The following is a 22171-nucleotide window of genomic DNA, read 5'->3' on the forward strand; positions in this document are numbered from 1 at the left end:
TCCTCCACACCGCTCTTGTAATTTCAAATACATCTCTCATTAAGATACCCCTCCAAGCACAAAACCTCTGGTCGAGTCATCAAATAATCTATCTCAACCACTAACTTTGCCAGCAGCTTTAGTTGTTAACCATAGGTGAAACCTCAAAACATTCTGGGAATGGGAAAGAATTCCAATCCCCGGTCTCAATTCAACATGATGTTTATCATAGAATTTGATACATTAATTGGAGCGAAAAGCTTGAAAGAAAACAACAAGGCTTCTGATGAATGGTGGTTGTTGGGCTTCAAACAAGGAACTTAAAGTCATTTTTTAAATTTAACTACAAAATGTAGGTGTGTATAATAAGTCAAATATGTACTTAATGAGTCAAAAACCAACTTCATGTTAAATATAAGCAAAAACAAAAAACGGTTTCATGTCACAAGTTGATATAATATACTTTGAACAACTTATTTTATTCATATATTTTTTTTTATTAAAAGTCAATTTCCATACATATAAATAACCTATTAAATAATTTTTTTTATTACAGTTTTAATAATCATAAGTCACCTATAATATAAAATTAGCCAAACACCCAAATTATTTAAGTTGCACACTTAAAACTTGTCTTTAAATTTGTTAATGTTCAGAATATGTTTGGTGCTTGCAGAGCACATATTTGTCAGCATGACCTGGTTGTGCAATAGTAGCGAGTCTGTAGTCGTTGAGGTACTCTTTGTTTAGGAATTTTTTTTTGAGTCATGTCCTAGCTTTTAGATTTTTTTTGTTTCGAATCTATCTATATATTGTACTGCTCTCAGAAATAAAAGAAAAGTTTATGGACAAGCATATATTATGTGTTTTACCTTTCTAGTTTAATATCAAATAGTTAATACATTTATATCATATAAATTATTAACAAAATTTGGTAACAGTTCCTGGAGGTTCTTTGTGAATGCCAAAGACATCGATATTGATGATTGATATAAATTAAACCGACGGAGAGTCGATTAGCCTGAGTTATCAAACGTTGTCTAGAAGTAATTATATAGCTTTGGCCTTCAAGATGATAGTCGTTTTGCTTGCACATGGAATTTGGAGGGTGGTAGAACTGAGTGATGCAAATTCAGCTTTTGAATAAAAAACGGACAAAGTTGCCTTGGCCATGATTTACTAAGGGTAACTGATGGTATTTTACTCATACTTGTTGATAAGAAGACGGCCAAAGAGGCCTGGGATGCAATCAAGACTCTGTGTCAAGGTGTTAATTGAGTAAAAAAACAAGGATTTAAACTTTAAGACTGAATTTTAGTCATTGAGTATAAAGATAGTGAACAACTCGGTTTGTATATAGTTGAATAGGCTTGTAACAAACATACGAGTTCTTGGGAAAAACATGGGTGAATTCTTCATGGTAAAAAAATTGTTGGGTAAGGTTCATTCGAAAATTCTCTAGGTTACGTCCATTTTGAAATGATTTGGCAATGTTGAAACCATGTTTATAAAGAATTTGTAGGCTCATTTAAGGGGAAGACAAGGTTCATTCGAAAATTCTCTAGGTTACGTCTATTTTAAATGTTGTTTGTCTATAATCCAACAATATATATAATAATTTAATAAAACAAAAAAATCTTAAAATAATATCATAATTCATAAGAAATGGGAAAATGATAATTTATGAATCTTTTATATAAAAGTGCATATATATCTTGGCAGTTGGCATTGCACATTACATAACTTTTTTATATATCATATATGTATATATGTATAGGTGTTTTTTCAAAGACAAAAATAACCTAAACAAAAGACCATAATAGAAAGAGTAGTGCTATGTGCACATAATTGTGTACATAAAATTTGTACATAATGAGGTGGCAAGTGATGTGGTGGATTTTAATTGGGGTTGTTGGTGTAAATGCAGGGGGCAATCCAATTAAAATTCACCACATATCATTATGTACATGTTTTTGTACACAATTATGTGAACCAAGCATTTTCCTAATATAAATGTCAAGTTTAAAAAACTCTCTTTTTATCTCGAATGATCATCGGGTGATTCGCTCAAATTCTATATATTTCTTTTTTGTTTACGAGATTTCTCTTATATATTAAACATCACGAATTTGCTAATTCAAAATTCATAAGTTGTTACATGCGCTACTTTTTCAAACTCTCTTACACACACATATATCATGAAAATATGTTTTATTTTTAATTTGAAACGGATCAAATTATATTTATATTTTGAATTTTACATTCTTCACACCTTTTGAATATTTTTTATGAGTGAAATCAATTCGAATTAAAAATTTGGTCAGAATTTTAATGTTATATATATATATATATATATATATATATATATATATCAAAGAAATGGTTTAATTTGAAATTAGATGCATTACTATCTATTTCAAACTTTGGGTTAAGGATCTTAAAACCATAATTACCTATGATATGTATTTAGCTTAACAACTATGTAAATTTGATATGTTTTTAAATTTAAGTTTGTATTTAAAGGTTAACACCAATTTTTTTTTTATATGAGTTTAGTTTCTTGTATAGTCCAAATAATCATATCAGATATTTGGTTTGTTATTATTTCATATATACCAAGATTTAATATATAGAATAATTAAAAAAATTAGTTATATTTAATATAAAGAGATTTACCATGGTTTGTACTAATCACTCATGTTAAATGTCTTTCCACCATATATAGTTATTTATAAGAGCCGTGTTAAAACTTTATTTCGACATTAATTATTAAAACAATTTATATCTTATAACAGTTTTGTTAAAAGATAAATTCAGCCCCCCCCCCCCCCCCCCCCACAAAACGAAATAATAATTTAATTTCCGCATTTTCTGTTTCTCGTTTCTCTCTCGATAGTTTCTCTCCCCACATCATCTCTCTCTATAACCATATCCCTTCCACCATCCCTCTATAACCTTCTCTCTTCCATCTAACCATCTAACCTCTGTCACAATCTTACATGACTTCCAGTCCGTCCTGTTTATAACTCAATTCAATTGGTAGCTTGAAGAACTATCCTTTATTTGAGTCCCAACTTAGACCTAGATTGAAAATCACGACTTTGGGACCTAGCTTGGACCCGACTAAATTTGTAACCCGAATGGTTTGATTGGATTTTAGGGTTTGGAATAGATGAATTGGATTTTGGGGTTTCATAACACATCCGTGTTTCTCGATTTTATGAAGGTATATATTCTTAGTTTCTTCAATAGCATGTTATAATTTTACATTTATTATCTTAATTAATTGTCCAAGGTCATGTTTTACTGGTTTTTCGGTGGATGAGAACATGTGACTTTAGGTTCTTTTTTAGAATGTATGCAAAATTAAATTTAAATTATCATATATTTTTTTCGTAATTCGGTTTGCTTTGCCTTCGATAAATGCGTTCGAGTGAAATAAGACATTTTTAAATTTTTATTTAAGAAACACTCGAGGTCTAACTAATTGCCAGTTGTTTATTTTGTAACATTTGTGTGTCATATATTTCTTTATATCCAACACTCATACTCAAGAAATTTCTAGAGAACTCTACATCCTTCGGTACCATTCTATAAAAGAAACCAATCTTATATTCTTCATCTTCATTCCATACCATCATCTCTCTTATCTTCTTTTCTCTTTCTTTTATGATCACATTCCATATATGTCTGATTTTCGCAAGTGATTAAATTGTTTGCGTGATATGATCGATATATACGTAGCTTTCAACCACATATGAATTGGTAAGTGATGGCCTAAATAAGTTTTTGAAGCATTCTTATATACACGCATACACCATGGATATCTATTTCATTTTGATTTGATTAGAAGTGATTATACATAAATTCTTAAATTTCACCATCTTCAAAATTTTGAATTACATTTAAAATTGTACCATAATCAAAATTAGAATAAAACATAGATTTTGTTGGTATTATCTTTATTTTATAGTTGTATTATTTTATTTAAATGGAGAGTATGTTGTTCTTCGATGCAGTAAACAATGAAGAAGATGCTCTAAGAACAACCCAGATCCATAAACAGCCCTTCTAGCTCGAAGGTGAAAATTTTATAGGTATGTTCTTCTCACGTCTGTTAAAAAGTCGACGCTTAAGGTCTATTTTATCATGGCTAAACTGCAACGCAAAAGACTTGTTAACCGACACTAAAGGATTGTCCTATAGCGTCGAGTTTGACCTATAGCATCGGGTTGGTAGAATGCTGTTGCTTAAAGTTCGCTTAAAAATACTATATGCGTCGCTAGTCAAATAGCCGACGCTAAAGGTTAGCCCTATAACGTGGGGTGGTTAAAATGCCTTAACTTGAAGTTATACTTTTAGTGTCAGTTATATTTTACGAAATGCCGATGCTAAAATATTTTTTTAATTTATATATATATATATATATATATATATATATTAGCTAATAGCATTATTCAATTACACACACACATATATATTAACATGCACTTTCTTTAATCATGTAAAGAAATCCGACAAGAAATACCCAAAGTCAACAACACTAAATTAAACTATCAATTAGGAATCATATTAAAATTAAAATGTATCCATATATACCTGTTTCTAGACAAATAATATTCACTTTTCTTTAACATAAATCTAATCCTCAAACTATTATATCTGCACAAGCCAAATCTTTGTGTATCAGTGCACCTCCGAAGATGAAATTTGCACATATTCTTCTTTAACAACATCTGGTTGTGCGTCTCTTTGTGTATTTAGAATGGTAAAAAAAACTTGATAAATGGCGACATCAATCAATTGATTAAGTGTAATAATATAGATGTTTACAAAAGTGAACTGGAGCACCACCTGCCTTTAAACAACTGAAAGATATAGTCAATTATAATCAGTGTCAGGTACACAATTATTCAGCATAATTGCAACTTTGATTCGAAACAAAATCAAATATAGTTAACATGTTATAATCGCACAAAAAATGCTGGTGACTCACGAGCTGCCTTCTCATTTTACAATCTAGGCCTATCAGTAGCCTCAGCTTTTTTCAGCTGCTGCTCCACTTCCGTTAGTTTCTCCTTTTGCTCTGGACAGATAAAAACCGCAGTTTTAGTTCATTCATAATTCGCTATGAAATTCTGTTTCTTGTGCATTCACAAAGCTTAGTGCACAAATGTGTAAATACTAGAAAAGAGATGAGCTATATATCCGTACACTAATACTTCTTCCAAGTCTGAAATTGTAGAAGCTGAGATTGATGAAGTTTCTGTGGAACCGGAGGATGAGTTTTATACTCAGGAAGAGCTGGAGCAGCTAGAGGATAAGTCTATGGCTTATATGGCTGCAAGGTTCAAGCACATCAAGTTCAGGAAGAACCCCCGGTACAAGAAAGCATCTGGGAACAAGTTTCAGAACAAAGGAGGATACTCAGGGTCAGGGTCTGGAAGCATTGGCAGTTACAAACCAAACATGTACGACAAGAGCAAAGTCAGATGCTACAACTGCAATGACTTAGGGCACTTTGCAACAGAGTGCAGGAAACTCAAAGCGGCTCTTGTCAAAGAAAGAAGCAACTCATATGATAAGAAGAATTCTTATGAGGATCTAAAGAAAGAGAATGAAAAGCTGAAAGCTAAGTTGGAAGCAATGGTTGCCAAGCATAAAGGAAGGGCATACATTGCTGAGGGAAAAAGCTGGGATGACACGGATTCTTATGATGAACCTGTTCAGAGCAACTATGCATTTGCATTAATGGCTGACACTGTCGAGGAATCTCCATCTCAGGTATCTCCTGAAATTTGTTGATGACATGACTACTGCTGATTATAAAAAGACTATAAATGAACTAGGTCAAGAGATGTATAACTTGCACACTAGTTTGTTAGCTTCAGAATCAGATAACTGTAGTCTCTCTCTAAAGATAGCTAAACTTGAAGAACGGATAGACGAGTTAGCTTTATAGAAACTCTTGAACACTAACCTTAAGGAAAGAATTGAATATCTAGAGAATAAGGAAAAGTGTAGTGCAGAAATTGAGGAGTCCCTTAGGTCCCAAGTAGCTGATCTGGAAACTAAGCTTAAGGCCTATCAGAATTCTGCGTTTCTACATAAAGAGATCTTGGATAGTCAAAGGGTCGATAAGAAGGTTGCTATTGGCCTTGACTATAGTTCTTTGAAAGTTCTAAAAGAAAGAAGAGAAAAGAAAATGAAGGCATATTTGTTTCAGCAGGAACTGAGAATGCTCCTGAAGGAACAAATATACCTAAAATTCTAAAGAAAACCAAGACCCCTATCTTTATAAAGGCACAAACAGAACCTATGATAGAAGAAGACCTTGTCATTAAGGAAGAGTTGAAAAATGAGGAAGTTGTTAAGCCTCAAGTAAAACAGGAATCACAAGACGTACCTTCTAATCCTCAAGTTAGAGAAGATTCTGATAAAACTGGATTAGGAAGTACTAGTTCCAACAAAAAGAAGAACAACAGGAATGGTAAGCTAGATACTAAGAAAACCAACTCTAGGACTCCTAGTGCTAGAAAGGTTTGTAACAATTGCAATTTTACTAATCATATTACTTATGCATGTAAAATGACTAAAGTAGATACTCCTGTTACTAGCATGCCTAATACTGTTAACATGAATGCTGTTCATTTGCCATGTGGTAAAGTAGGTTGCATGCAATGTGCTATGAATATGATGTCTGCATGTTTTACCATGTTAAATGCATCTTTTTCTACATCACCTGCCATGAATATGAATATTCCTGCACCTTCTGTTGCCCCTATGGCAAAGACTGCTAGTCCTTCTAAGAAGAAGGAGACTCCAAACTCCAAGTCTAAAAGCACTTCTGCTAAGACTAAAAAGGAGAAGAGTCCAGTCACCCCTGAACAAGCACATATTAAATCAGATTCTGTTGATACTCCTGTTTCTACTAAACCACCTGGACCCAAGAACGTCTGGGTACCAAAGAAAGTTTAATCCATTTGTGAATGCAGGGCACAGGAAAGAAAAGCAAAGTTGTGTGGGTTCCTGATAGTGGTTGTTCAAGACACATGACTGGAGAAAAGTCCCTGCTCACAGATGTGGTTATGAGAACCGGCCCGATTGTAGTCTTTGGAGATGACAGCAAAGGATTCACAACGGGATATGGTAAGCTGAAAGTTGGAAATGTCATCATTGAAGATATTTCTCTGGTAGAAGGACTCAAGCACAATTTACTGAGTATCAGTCAGTTCTGTGACAAAGGATACGACGTAATCTTTTAGAAGGAAGTTTGCTTGATCCAGAACCGGAAGAACAAGGATCTTACACTCCGTGGTGTAAGAAAATCAAGTTTGTTTATAGCCGACATAGATTCAGCAATTAAGGGGGAGGTCAAGTGTTTCTACAGCAAGGCCTCTGCTGATGATAGTTGGTTATGGCATCGGAAGCTCTCACACTTGAACTTTAAGACTATGAATTCTTTAGTCAAAAGAGAACTTGTGAGAGGACTGCCGCAGAAAGAATTCTGTCAAGAAGGAATCTACGATGCATGTGAAAAAGGGAAGTCAAAGAAAGCATCACACAGGAGCAAAGGCATGACTGACATTGGTTCACCCCTTCAACTGATTCATATGGATCTGTTTGGATCTGTCAACATCCCTTCTATGTCAAGGAAAAGATATGCTCTTGTGATCGTCGATGATTACTCAAAATACTTACATACAAAGGATGAAGCAGCACAAGTCATCATTAATCATATTAAGAAGATTGAAAAGGAAGCAAATCTGCCAGTAAGGGCAATCAGATCAGATAATGGAACAGAATTTCGTAACGCTGTTCTTAATGAATTCTGTACTGATAAAGGTATTTCTCGTCAGTATTCAGCTCCAAGGACTCCACAACAAAATGGTGTCGTAGAAAGGAAGAACTGGACCTTGATTGAAGCAGCAAGGACAATGATTAGTCAATCAAGACTTCCAATCTATTTCTGGGCTGAAGCTGTGAGTACTGCTTTCTACACTCAAAATCGTACCCTGATTAACAAAGATTTGGATGAGACTCCTTATGAAGTAATGGCCAACAGAAAACCGTCACTGAGTTACTTTCATGTGTTTCGTGCAAAATGCTATGTTCTAAAGGAAGAGCATCTGGGAAAGTTTGATGCTAAAGCTGAAGAAGGCATTTTTCTGGGTTATTCTTTAGAGTCAAAGGCCTACAGGGTTTATCTGATCAATGACGACAAGCTGATTGAAAGCATCAATATAACATTTGATGATACCAAGCTCCCAAGTCTTCAAAAGGAAAATGAATCTAATTCTCTAGAATTTGAGAATTTAGATGACATCTACATAGGAGAAGATGAAGCTGAAGCTGATACTAGGGAACCTAATGCAAGTGAAGGAACTGCTGATCCTGAACCATCTGGAGGAAGTATTGGCAACAATACAAATGATCATCATGATCACAGTGGTCAAAGTGGAGGATCATCAAATAGAATCAGCATCAGTTCAGGGGGAGCAAGTCACATTAGTGGATCTACTAGTCATCACACTCAACACAACTATGATTACGGTGAATCATCAAGATTGAATCTTCCAAGACAAAGGGTATGGAGTAGAGACCATCCTGTTGAACAAATCATTGGTGATCCAGACACGGGATTGCAGACTAGACGATCAACTCAAAATGAATGCAACTTTGCTGGATTCTTGTCTCAGACAGAACCAAAGAAAGTTGAAGAGGCTCTAAATGATCCAGATTGGGTATCTGCAATGCAGGAAGAACTCAATCAATTTGAAAGGCAGAAAGTTTGGAAGCTGGTGCCTAGACCTAAAGGAAAATCTATAATTGGCACCAGATGGGTTTTCAGAAACAAGCTGGATGAAGATGGTATTGTTACGAGGAATAAGGCAAGACTGGTAGCAAAGGGTTATTCGCAAGAAGAAGGAATCGACTATGATGAAACCGATGCTCCAGTTGCTAGGCTTGAAGCAATCAGGATGTTCTTAGCATTTGCTACACATTCCAACTTCAAAGTATATCAAATGGATGTTAAAAGTGCATTCCTGAATGGTGATCTAGAGGAGGAAGTCTATGTTGAACAACCCCCTGGGTTTGAAGACAAGGAATTTGAAGACTTCGTATACTTTCTCTTCAAAGCGCTCTATGGCCTGAAGTAAGCCCCTCGAACATGGAATGACACTCTTTCCAAGTTCCTACTTGAAAATGGTTTCACCAGAGGTATCATCGATAAAACTCTTTTCCATAAAAAGCATAAGGATGATATATTTCTTGTACAAGTATATGTCGATGACATTATATTTGGTTCTACTAATGATCTTTTGTGCGAGAGATTTGCTAAGCTTATGCAGAGCAAGTACGAGATGAGCATTGATGGGCTAGAAAATATACCTTATAAATCGCAAGCGCACGATCACTGTTTTAATACTTTAATGATTCGTCCACAGAGATTATAATATTATTTTCGCAACCTTAATTCTTAAGCTAGGCGAATTAGAACAATTGATTTGTGAAAAGTTTTAATATGAATAATTAATGAAAAAAGAAATTTGATTACTAACTTAAAATCACCAATTTAACAAAAAACTATTTAACTAAACTTAAGCAAAGTTTCGCCGTGACATTGTTTTAAAACGAAGCTGGCCAAAACACATTATACAGAAACCAAAGTATTATAAAAAAAGATTAACTAAATCAATTAACCAACCGGGAATCAACAGTGAGTAACTCAATGACTTGAACTAACAGGCACCACTAATCTTAAATCATAAAATAATCAAGCTCAAAACTAACTACAACAGATGGTCCATAATTCGACTTAATCCACCAAAAACTAACAAACCCATTACATTATACACATACTCGGATAAATCATACTCAGAGCATCTCCAATAGCCTTTTAAATTAGCTCTTAAAACCAAAAATGAAGAGGATAAGAAAAAATTGAGCTCCAATAGGTTCTTAGTGGTTCCTAAAAATACTAGGAGCCCCTTCTCTCTCCTCTCTTTTAAGAGCCACTACATGGCTCTTAACTTATTTTTATAATTTAATATTCACTCTCACCCATGTGACTTTGAACTTTTGTCATAGTGAGGTTTAAATAATAATAAAATATAGTGTTAGGAGTGTGTATAGAGAGCATTATTGGAGTTCAAACTCTTAGTAATGTATTAACTTCCTAAGAGCTTAATATTTTATATTATATATAGGAGCTAACTAAGAGACTATTGGAGATGCTCTCAGCCAGCTATTCAACAAAACAAAAAAAAACAACTCAAAAACTCTGGACAGGAGAAAGCGACTAGGCAAACAACTCTACAACTCACAGCAGCGACTCGATGACTCAGTAAAACCAGAACACCGAACTCAGTAGCAGGCAATCTCAGAACTCAGTACCGTGACTCGGTACCAAACTCAGTCAACAAACATAAAAAACTCAGCATCCAAAATACAGAAACTTGACGACTCAAACTACAGCTCGGAGACAGCACTCGAACTCGGCGACTTAGTACAGAAACTACTCGGTGACTAGACACAACAACAAAGAAACAGAGCATCAATACCCAGGAAACAAAAGAAAATGAATCGGACTCAAACCACTTAACAGAATACGCAGCAAAAACTCGATTCAATGATTCAGTTAAAGAAAAACAGAGCCAATTAGTAAAACGAAAAGTAATCGGTAGTTTTCTATCGGAAAAGAAACGAAACTAAAACAAGGAGCACGGGGTTTTTCAGTTTTTAAACGAAACAGGGGAAAGGGTTATGCAGCTTTGATTGAACAAAAACAGAGTAGAGAGTATTTTGGGTTTTTTTAAATCAAAAACTAGATTAACAAAAACTGAAACGGCTGCTTAACGAAAAGATTATAACCCTAAATTTTTGTATATTTTTTTACAATGTCTACTATGATTTTGGGGTTTTAAATTTAAACCTTAACACAAATTTATTTTGTGTTAGGACTTAAGTAGCTTTAACAAATAACTTAAGCAATCATAAAATCTACACTAAATTAGAAGACTTCTCCCATTCCCAAAAGCCCTTAGGCATATGGTGGTACTAAGAAGAATATGCCCCTTGGAGTAAGAACATAGAGACAATACAAGATCAAGCTAAAAGAAGATTTGCACTAAAATAAAAAGTGTTTACAAATGTGGTATGAAATTGAGAGAACAAAAGAAGATCTAGCACTATACTACCAACTAGGAAAAGACTAGGTTAAAAAGATGGTAATTACAAGTAAAGGAGTGGGGGTATTAATAACTAGAAATGTAGGGTTTAGGGGTAGGGTGGCTAAATCTAATTCATCCATTTGTGATGTGTGTTGGGTAGATTATAGCCCTCCATGTGTCCCCTTGCTTACCAACACTCTTTTTCTTCTTTTCTTTTATTTTTCTTCCCTTTTCTTCCCTTTTCTCTTTTTTTCTTTATTTATCTACAATTTCCTGAAATAAAATAAATAAGCGATTAATACTACGAAAATAAACAATAGATAGGCACTTAAATATGCAAAAATATGGACTAATCAAGCATGATGGGAGAATTGTCCTTCTTCCTAGGACTTCAGGTTATTTAGAAGCCTGACGGTATTTTTATCTGCCAATCTAAGTACATCAAGGATCTTCTGAAGAAATATGGAATGGAAGAAGCATCTCCTGCCAAAGCCCCTATGCCAACTACTGTCAAACTTGATCAGGACAAATCTGGTAAGTCAGTTGACATCACGAAGTATCGAGGTATGATTGGCTCTCTTTTGTGTACTTAACTGCTAGTAGGCCAGATATCATGTTCGCAACTTGTTTATGTGCTAGATTCCAGGCTGATCCTAAAGAGTCTTATCTTATAGCTGTTAAGCGTATTTTTAGGTATCTTAAGGAAACCCCCAATCTAGGGATATGGTACGTACCCTAAAGATACAGGTTTTAATCTGATTGGCTATACAGATTCTGACTTTGCAGGATGTAAGATTAATAGGAAAAGTACTTCAGGAAGCTGTCAGTTTCTTGGACGAAGGTTGGTGTCATGGTACAGCAAGAAGCAACACTCCGTGTCTACGTCTACAGCGGAAGCGGAATACATAGCTGCTGGAAGTTGCTGTGCTCAAATCTTGTGGATGAGAAATCAACTACAAGATTATGGACTCATGTTGGATAAAATTCTGATTCTTTGTGATAACACGAGTGCCATTGCCATTGCCAACAATCCTGTTCAACACACCAGGACAAAGCATATTGATATCAGGTATCATTTCCTTCACGAGCATGTCATGAATAGAACAGTAGAGTTACACTTCGTACCTACTGATCAACAAATTGCAGACATCTTCACTAAACCACTAGACGAATCCACTTTCTCTAGACTGGTTGGTGAACTTGGGATGTTAAATATGTCTAATTAATTGGACAAAAAAATAACTGCAATTTGTTCGTAAGTTCACAAGTTTTAAAATTTCCATATTTTCAGGACTTGTGAATTTACAAAGAGCATCTAGTATTTTACATATTAATCTGATAATTAGTTTTAATTATTTGCCATGATTTATATGACTTGCATGATTTTACATGATTATGTGATTAGTTGTTATGTGGTAGATATTTAGAATTAATTTTCTTTTAATTAGTTAAGTGCTTATATTCAATTAATGAATATTAGTGTTTATTTGATTCATATTTTAATTATATATATTTGATTAATGGATTTGAAGCAATTCAAATTATTTTAAGTTATCCATTAATTAGATGTTAATTAAAATAATTGCAGCATAATTATTTAAATATTGTTGACTAAAATTAATTTGGCTTAACTTTATTTGAATTAATTGTGATTTCTTTATCTTTTTATTGAAATATTTTGTTTTAATCAAAATACTTTTGATAAAATGGTAAGGTTGCGCGTTGTGAAGAAAATTTGTTGAAATTTTCTAAGTAAAAGACGAACTTGCGCCTATACAGTCACATGTATAGGGGGCGAGATAGTCTTTTCACAACTTGCGCCACCCCCTTTCACTGTATACACTGTGTGGACTTAGAATGATTTTCTGGATGTTAAAGTTGCGCCTTTTATACCGTATGTATAAGGGGCAATCTCGTCAATTCAAAGGTTGCGCCGAGACCACTTCTTTGTATATAACATGGAGGGCAACTTGGTAAATAACCAAGTTGCGCCTCATCCTCGTATATGCATATATACGTCCCCTTAGTCATTTTCTTTTCTTTAATCTCGGCTACACACACACATATATACAACAGACGCATTGCTCTTCATATTTTTCGAACTCGACCGTTTTTGAATCAACAAAACACCACCGATTTCTTGTCCATTTGTCAATCTGAAACCAGTTTTAGAGTCCCCTCACCGAGCTCTTTCTTTTCATACCAGATTTTTAACGATCCGTCGTTGTTTTTCGTAGAGGGTTTTCGAAACTATTCGACTTCTAAGCTTGATTTCTACGTGATTTTTTGTTGTCGAAAATTTGCATAACTGATCCCATTATTCTTAGAATTTTGGGAGGAACAACATACTGTAATTTCATCGAAATCTGAAATTCTTGAATTTAGGGTTTTTCGGAGCGTAATTAACTAATTATTTTCGTAACAAAAGTGAATATTTGTCCGTTATTTTTCGTGAAAAGAAATTTTTAATCATTTTTAATTTTAATTAAAAATGACTTCAAATTTTGATGTTCCGAAGACAAATTACACAATTGTTGAAAATAATAACTTAATTACGCAAGCAAATTATCGACGCTGGGTTCGATATATTTCTGAGTTTTCATTTGCTAGATTTGCTATGACGGAATCTGTTATGCTTAACAAACCTCTACTTCGAGATTTTCTGTCTTCTATTTCTGTTGTGAATGAAGGACAGGTACTTGGCACCAAATGTGTCATTCAGGGGAGAACGCTCATTATCACTGAAAACACCCTGACCACTGCACTTCAACTGCCAACAGAGGATTTTGAGGCAGTACCTGACAGAGCTGAAAGGATAAATTTCTTCAATGCCATCCACTGTCAAAGAGGACCTGATGGAGGACTTCCATCAAAACTGTATGTCAGACACTTGCCTAGGGAATGGAATTTCTTCTTTAATTCCATTTCCTATGTATTTGCACCCAAGACTGGTGGATTTCATGGAATAACTACATTCAATCAGGAGATTGGCATAGCTATAGCTTAGAATACAAGGATCAATCTGGGTCATTTGATAATGGGAGCATTTCAGGATTCTTTGAGGAAAGCTAGACACTACGCCATAGATGGCCAATTGTAATGCTCAAATCACGTTACGATAGGACAAAAAACCGTTACAATAGATCTATTGTAACACTAATGGGCGTTACGTTTGCGAGCGTTACAATTGCCCCTATTGTAACACATTCTGGAATCTAATGTAACAGTTAAAAAGCATTACAATAGCGTCCTACTATAACACTATAAAGGGATATTGTAACGGTAAATCAGTGATACATTAGCTTATTCCACCAAGTTTGCCACGTCAGAATGTGGGTTCCACAGTGCCACGTCAGCATGTGGGTCCCATATGGGCCACTTCATATTATGGGCCCCACACCAGACACGTCAGCTTGTGGGACCCACCGGGCCACGTGGGTCCCACTTTGCTCAGCTTTACGCCACGTCAGCTTTTGTGGGCCATAATGCCAAGTGGACTGCCACATCACCACATTTGGGGCCCACTGCTTATTCCTTTTATTATGACTACTGTAACAGTAAAAAGGTGTTATTGCAACAGTGTATACTTGTCTACTGTAACACTAAGTCAACTAATGTACCACAAATAGTAATCAAACGTAACATTAAAATGAGCTATTGTAACACATATTTTGAAAAATTCTGCAATGCCTGCATTGTTTTTGTAACACTCCCAATAAAAATACAAATAATCCTACAAACATCCATCCAAACTTCCCACCAAACATCCAGCTAAAACTACAAATACCAAACTCTAGTACAACAAATATCCAACCATCCTCCAGCAAGTCCAACATAAAACAATCTCATCCAAACCATTTAAGAAACACAACATCAAAACAATCTAACTACAAAATTAAGTACGACAAATTCATAGTAACTAAGGTAATCGCAGAAACAGTTATATTCAAGAATCGGTGGTGCCGGAAGTGGTGCCATGAGTGGTTCCAGAAGCGGTGCGTTGAGCTCACTTTAAGTAATATTTGCGTTCAGCTCCTCGACCTTAGATTTTGGAACTGGAGTAGCCGGTCAACTCTTGTATCAATCACTGAAAGATCAAAAAGGCAGAAATTTTTTAATTGTTTAGAATCTAAAGCCACAAGATGCAGAAGAAAATAATGTAAGGTAAAACTTGAGAAAACGTGTAAAAACACGTCTTTGAACCACCTCTCGATACATGATGAATGGTTTGCCTCAGAGTCTGTAAGCATACGAAACCAAATCATAAACTTTGTAAAGTACTAACACATTACATAACACATTACATAAGACACAAATACCATCATATTCATAAACTAACCTGAAACTCAGTGATCTTATCTTCAAACTTCTTTTTCAAGGAATTGCAATATGAAGTAATTGAAAAGTTGGCATGAGGTCAATAGCCAGTCAATGATGCTTGCTCATATAGAACTACATAGGACAAACACAGGAAAGTAGGTATCTAATAGAAAATGAAGTATATAACAGGAAAGCATTCATGCAGGGGACCTTAAGTAACTTAGTAAAAAGATTGGATTTGTGAATTTCCAGCATCAGGAACAGGACTAATAAAACTATATTCATCTCCACCCCCAGCTCAACACTAAGACCAGTTAAGAGGTCGCTTGGGGCCCCCAACTGTAAAAGGGCCCCAAAAATATATATTTAGGTGATAATAGTTAATTTTTTATTTATATATTTATAAAAAAATATATCTAAATAAATATGAATTATTGTACTTCAGAAAAAATATATATATAATATGAAATATTGATAAATAAATAAGATTAACTTTTAAAAAATGAGAATTAGGTAAATCAAATGATTTTGAATTTTTTCGTGCTACGTGTAAGTACTTAAAATATGTAATAGAAGTTATTGCTTAGTAAATAATATCTATTTTTTTTCATAAATTCCACGTTATTATAAATTATGTGATTTCTATCAGAAGCTATTGTCCTACATATGCATTTCTAAAGTTTTACTATTCGGCTACAATTACAAATTATTATGAAGTGGAAGCTGCAAACTAGATGGCCATATACTATAATGTTGCACAAAGAATAGATTTAGTTCTAATAGATCAATAGTACTTGTTACTTAAACTTAAGACATCAATATGACACTAGAAGAATAGATTTAAAAAGCGATGCTAACAACTAAATTAAGTATGTTAATTTGTTTCTCATAGTGTGCATCATAGCTAGAAACAGATTATAATAAACTATATCTATAGAGTAACACAAAAACTTGAACTTGCAAAAGCGCCAAAATGTCGTACTATTTAATGAAGCCAAAATGTGAAATATTTAATAATGAGATTTCTAGCTAATTTTTCTGGGACTTGTAAAGTTATTAAAAAGAAGGCTTACCTTTGTACTATATTCCCTGGCTATAACACAAGTTGATACAAATTTTTTTAAAATACACCTCAAAGACAGTGAATTATGTCCGCCAACACTACCAATTAATACTTCATTAAATTCATTTCTACAATGTGAAATGCAGGAATGGTTTAGTCAGGAGGACCATTACTCTGCTACTAATACTCTCAATTGACATGATTACTACCCCTGGTGAAATCAAATTATATATTACATATGTAATTTTACAAACCTTAACAAAGCAGCAGGGGAGAGGTGGACCAACTGAAGTGTATATAAGCATGTATTAAATTCAGCAAATGAAGAAAGACGAAATCCTCAATTTTGAAGATTTTACTAATATTAGCTAAAAATGCTAGATATGTAATTACGTCTTACTCTTTTGGGGTAAATATAAGCTCCGAGAAAATACCATAGGCTGCGTCAGCAGCTATTCCAAGACCTGCAAGAATATAAAGACTGTATGAAGCTTCCTCAGTAAATGTCATCCGTACGGTTGGATCGTCTTAAAAGCCATTAAAAAAGATGAACACTGAAATCATGACGATTCCCAATGCAAGTATCACGTGCCACACAATGTATACTGCGGATATACGACATAACCCAGGCATTCTATTTTTCGATTATTTTTTCCCAACACTAGAAGGATATTTAATATCATCCGTACGGTTGGATCGTCTTAAAAGAGATTAAAATATTTATTTATAATAAATAAATATATAAATTAATTAAATATTTATTTAATTAAATAAATAATGAATTAATTAAATTAGTTGTTCATTCAAGTAACGAGGGGCCCACATATGGGACCCACTAATTAATTAATTAATTAATTAATTGAATAATTAATTAATCAAGGTTTCATTTAATCATGATTTTGAAAACAAACTTAGGTTATATATAAGTTATGCAATTTAAAACACAACTGATATGTTGGTGTAGTGGTTGGAACCTCATACCCTTTCATGGGAGGTCATGGGTTCAATTCCCAAACCTTACAAAATTACTATACTACAGTAGTTGCGCCACGTCACCAGTCAAGGTGGGATCCACCACAGCCACGTCACCAGGAAAGGGGCCCACAAACACGTCAGCGGGGGCAGCAATAAACGGGCCCACATGTGGGACCCACCTGCCACGTCAGCAGGAGTGGGGCCCACATGTGGGACCCACCTGCCACGTCAGCAGGAGTGGGGCCCACATGGGACCCACCTGCCAATAGTAGCGCCACGTCATCAGTCAAGGTGGGACCCACCATAGCCACGTCAGCAGGAAAGAGGCCCACGAACACGTCAGCGGGACCCACCTGCCACGTCAGCAGAACCCACCTGCCACGTCAGTAGTAGTGGGGCCCGACTAGTGGGACCCACCTTCCACATCAGCAGTAGTGGGGCCCCACTTGTGGGACCCACCTGCCACGTCAGCAGTAGTGGGGCCCACAAGTGGTGGATATTTAATAATAATAAATTAATTAATTAAATAATTAAATATTTATTTAATTAAATAAATAATTGTTTTGAAAAATTAATTATTTATTTATGCAAATAACGTGGGACCCACCACTGCCACGTCAGCAGTAGTGGGCCACAGGTGGGGACCACAAGTGGTGGGGCCCATTATTTATTTATTTAATTAATTAACTAATTAATTAAATAATCAATTAAATAAACTATTGTAACAGTTGGACATGGCGTTACATTGTTGCAACACTGTCACGTCTATTGTAACACCGCATTTTGGCTATTGTAATACGTCTCGAGTAGTGTTTCATTATGTCAAAATATGCCTAGCTATTGTAACACGTGCTTAGATTAAGCGTTTCATTAGCCCATCTATGGCGTAGTGACACGTGCTCTTGTATCCTCGATTCTTCCAAATAGTGCTGAATCAAATGCTGACCCCTGCTGAGCGTGCTGTCTATCCAAATGCAGACAATATAATATCTTGTTTCATGACTACGAGAGTCATTTCTATGCTGGAGAACCATCAGAACTACACCAACAATGAACCAATGGTTATTCCTGAGGCAATGCAAGCATTTCTCAATAATTAGAATGTGCCTCCACCACCTGTTCAACCTGTTGCTGCTGAAGTGGTTGCTAAAGAGACTCTTGAACAGCAAGCTGAGCCAGAACCTGAGCCAGTTATTCAAATGGACATTCCTGAGGCTCAGAATGCTCAAGTAGAGGAAGAGGAGGTTATAGTGGAGGATGCTGCTGAAGACTCTTCTGAACATGAAGTTCAATCTGAAGAATGAGAGGATTCATTACAAGATAACACCACTGATTCTGAAGATGAAGTGGAAGTCCCTGCTCAAACCACTGAAGCTGAAACCAATCAGGATGAGATGCTGGATATTGATGAACTCTTCTCAAACACCTACAATCCAGTATTCAATCAGGTATGACTACTACTGATCCTGATAATCTTTCATTCAGTGCACCTGAAGATTGGGTTTAGAATTTACTGGATCTCAATCCAGTCACTTCACTCTCTACACTCTCAGCACATGCTAGTGAATTTGACAACACACAAATTCATAACCCCGGCATCTTTAACCACACACTTGAAGCAGAAGCATCTCAACCCCTTAGCCAACCACAGAATATTTCTGAGCGCGAGGGAGAAAGTGCCTTTAGTGCACCACATAAGGAGGATGTTTCTGATTCTGCAGCTCTGTCTCCTAGTCAAATTGGGAGAATAGAACCTGAGACAACTGCAGTACTGTCTACTTCTTCACCACCTGAACCAAATATTATGTCAATGCACAGTGAGGTTGCACACACCAATGAAGAATTGACGGTAGCTAACACTTTGTCATCCATGTCAGGGATAGACACTGTTGTTTCTGATCCTATTCAGGGTCAAGTGCCTTCACAGGCTTCTGGGAGAAACTTGGGTGATTTTCCACAATCTCCACCCTTGTCTACCCCCCTGGGAGGAACATTCCCAGATCCCTCACGGGACTCTTCACCTCTCGAAGGTGAACGGCAATCTGTTTCTGAGCCCTTCATATCAGGAAGTGTGCCAGTTATGGAGGACTTGTCACAAAGTCTTTCGCCGTCAGTGGCATTTGTGGGAAACCAGGATGCTGCGCCTATTCAAGGATCACATCCTTCGAGCCCTGTGTCTACCCACCCTGAGATTCCAACTCAGGATCCATCTAAGGACTCACTACCTTCGCGTAGTTAGCAACTTGTTTCCTATGAATCAGATTCATCTGACGAGGAAACTAAGGACGAGGGCTCACGAACCCTCATTGCACCTTCTGTGACCTCTCTAGAAGAGGCTAAGAAGATTTCTTCTGCAGGTACAACTACTATAGATGCTGGAACTTCTTTGAGTGAGAGGGAAACACCAACAGAACTTGCTATACAAACACCCTCTAACCCGCTGAGTGTTCAATCTATGAGTGACACGAGAGAAACACCTACAGAACGAATTAGTGAGAACCCAACAGCTCAACCTACATTTGAAACAACTATTCCAACTGTATCTGTGACAGAATTTGAGGCTCTGAAATTCAAAGTTCAACACTTAGAAGCTGAGAATCTTGTTCAACGGGAGGAGTTAGTGGAAATAAAGACTACCATGGAGCAAAGGTTGGCTGCACTAGAGGCTAAGCTACTGGCGTCTCAACTTTCACGAGAGGATTACTCAACTGAGGGGGAGAGAGCAGTTGAAAAAGCATGTGGAAAAAGGGTAATCACTAGAGTATCAGAGGAGCTGTTTGACTCTGCTCTTAGAGGTCAATCAAGCTATGATCATGCTGAGTATGTTCCTGAGTTTTTAGACAATGATCGGGTGATTAGGATGGTTGGTGCTGATGATGATCTGGAGGAAGGATAAATCCCTCAAAATGAAGTCTTTGCTGATGAACTTGTATATCATAATGACATTTTCCCTGCTGAAGAATATGAAATTGTAAACCCTCAGGATATTGGTGAAGTCTCCAGAGAACATGCTGAGCAAAGGAGAGCAAGGGAAAAGTTAGAAAATCAGAGACGGATTCGTAGGGAAAGGAGGCTTGCCAACTTACATAAGAATGGAGAAGAATGGGATGCTGCCAGGGCTGTGTTTGATTTTCCAGAGGTCAATCAAGAGAATGATGATGCAGAAGTAAAAGATATCTTTGATTTCTTCAGGAACAACTACAAGGATCTACATGACTATCACGAGGTATTAAATGATATCATTTCTACTGTATCTATTGCTGTTCTTCCCAGGAGAGGATGGATGGTGAATATATCATTTGAACTTCAAAGAGAAGGCCATGGACTCAAGCATGTGTCAAGTCAGTTTCTCAGAGATCTTTCTCTAACTGAACTGTTTGTGGTAAGAAATAAGATCATCTCAACTGGTAGGAAGCACAATGAAGTCTTCAGAGATATGGTGGAAGAATGGATCAATGATATTGGCGTTGAAATTCATGACAAGCCTTCAGTTATCAAGTACTTCAAGGATGGTATGATTCAGAGTATTGGACTCACTGATGAAGCATTATACTTACTCTCCTCGAATACTGAAATATTTGGAAGCTCAAGTGAGAGAGAAGTGCTCTAGAACCAGTAAAGGAAGACTAACTGCCGAATTGCTATATGCTTATCGTCTGAACTTTGCTGCTGTTAGAGACTTGGACTTATCTGCAATCAATCATCAACAACCATATCCATTTCCTCCACTCAATCCTGAAGTTCCTGAAAATCCAAATGAACCTGTTGTTACTTACAATCCAACCTCCATTATATTCAAAAAGAAGAAAGATTCTGAGGCTACAGCTATATCACTTGAAGATATTGGAAAATTCTCATCAAAGAGAATTGCTCGAGCAGTTGGTGCGGTTAAGTGGTCTGTGGTTAAGGAAGATATGTGTGTACTCAAGAAACTGATAGATCTTCTAGAGATAAGGAAAGCTGTAGAGACTGTTCACAACACTTCGAGAGTTCGTGCTCATGCATCAAGGGTCATCATAAAAATTGAAGGCATGGAACTTAATATCACTTTCAAGAAATTGAAGAAGATGGTCCACTTACAGACTTTAGAGAAGATGAAGAAGAATCTTGAGCAACCACCACCTGAGAATACATTGGACCAAGTGGCACTGAGTACTATAACTGCCAGGATTGAAAAAATTGAAAACAAGCTCACTCAGAAGAGAGAAGAAGATGCTGCAAAGAGAAGAGCTGAGCAAAACCTGATAAATTCAAGAGCCAAGAAACCAAGAAATAATTAGTTCAGTCTAGAGGAACAATGGCTACTTGTATTAACTTTTGAATTCTGGAAATTGTAAGATATAATCCAGACTGTACTTAGTATTATTTCCTGTGTTAAATTAGTGTGCTTTTTCATTGTGTTAGTTGAGTTATCCTCTTAAAGGATTTGTTTGTCGAACTCTAACAATCAAATAGGGGGAGATTGTAAAGCATAATGTAACCTAAATGTAATTACGATAACTCAACACAAGTAAAGGACAGGAAACAATACGTAAGTGTAATACAGGAATCTACAGGTTGGAGATCCGGTACGAACAGACAAAGACAATCAAGATATCTGAGACGAACATCCGTCCACTGGAAGAAGTTCATTAATATGTTTAAGCCTCAGTGACGAATA

At 35.9% G+C, this 22171-nt stretch overlaps 1 long non-coding RNA gene across 1 annotated transcript; it reads right to left on the bottom strand.

Moving 5' to 3' along the window:
* Positions 1 to 14770: 14770 nt before the first annotated feature.
* On the bottom strand, positions 14771 to 17040 carry LOC108228107 (uncharacterized). Its single transcript, XR_010284109.1, has 3 exons — positions 15493 to 17040; positions 15360 to 15393; positions 14771 to 15240 (listed from the first exon to the last, which is right to left on the bottom strand). It is a non-coding gene; the product is annotated as an uncharacterized LOC108228107 (long non-coding RNA).
* Between the last annotated feature and the right edge of the window lie 5131 nt (positions 17041 to 22171).

This window comes from Daucus carota, chromosome 6 (assembly GCF_001625215.2).
Source record: "Daucus carota subsp. sativus chromosome 6, DH1 v3.0, whole genome shotgun sequence".
Taxonomy (NCBI): domain Eukaryota; kingdom Viridiplantae; phylum Streptophyta; class Magnoliopsida; order Apiales; family Apiaceae; genus Daucus; species Daucus carota.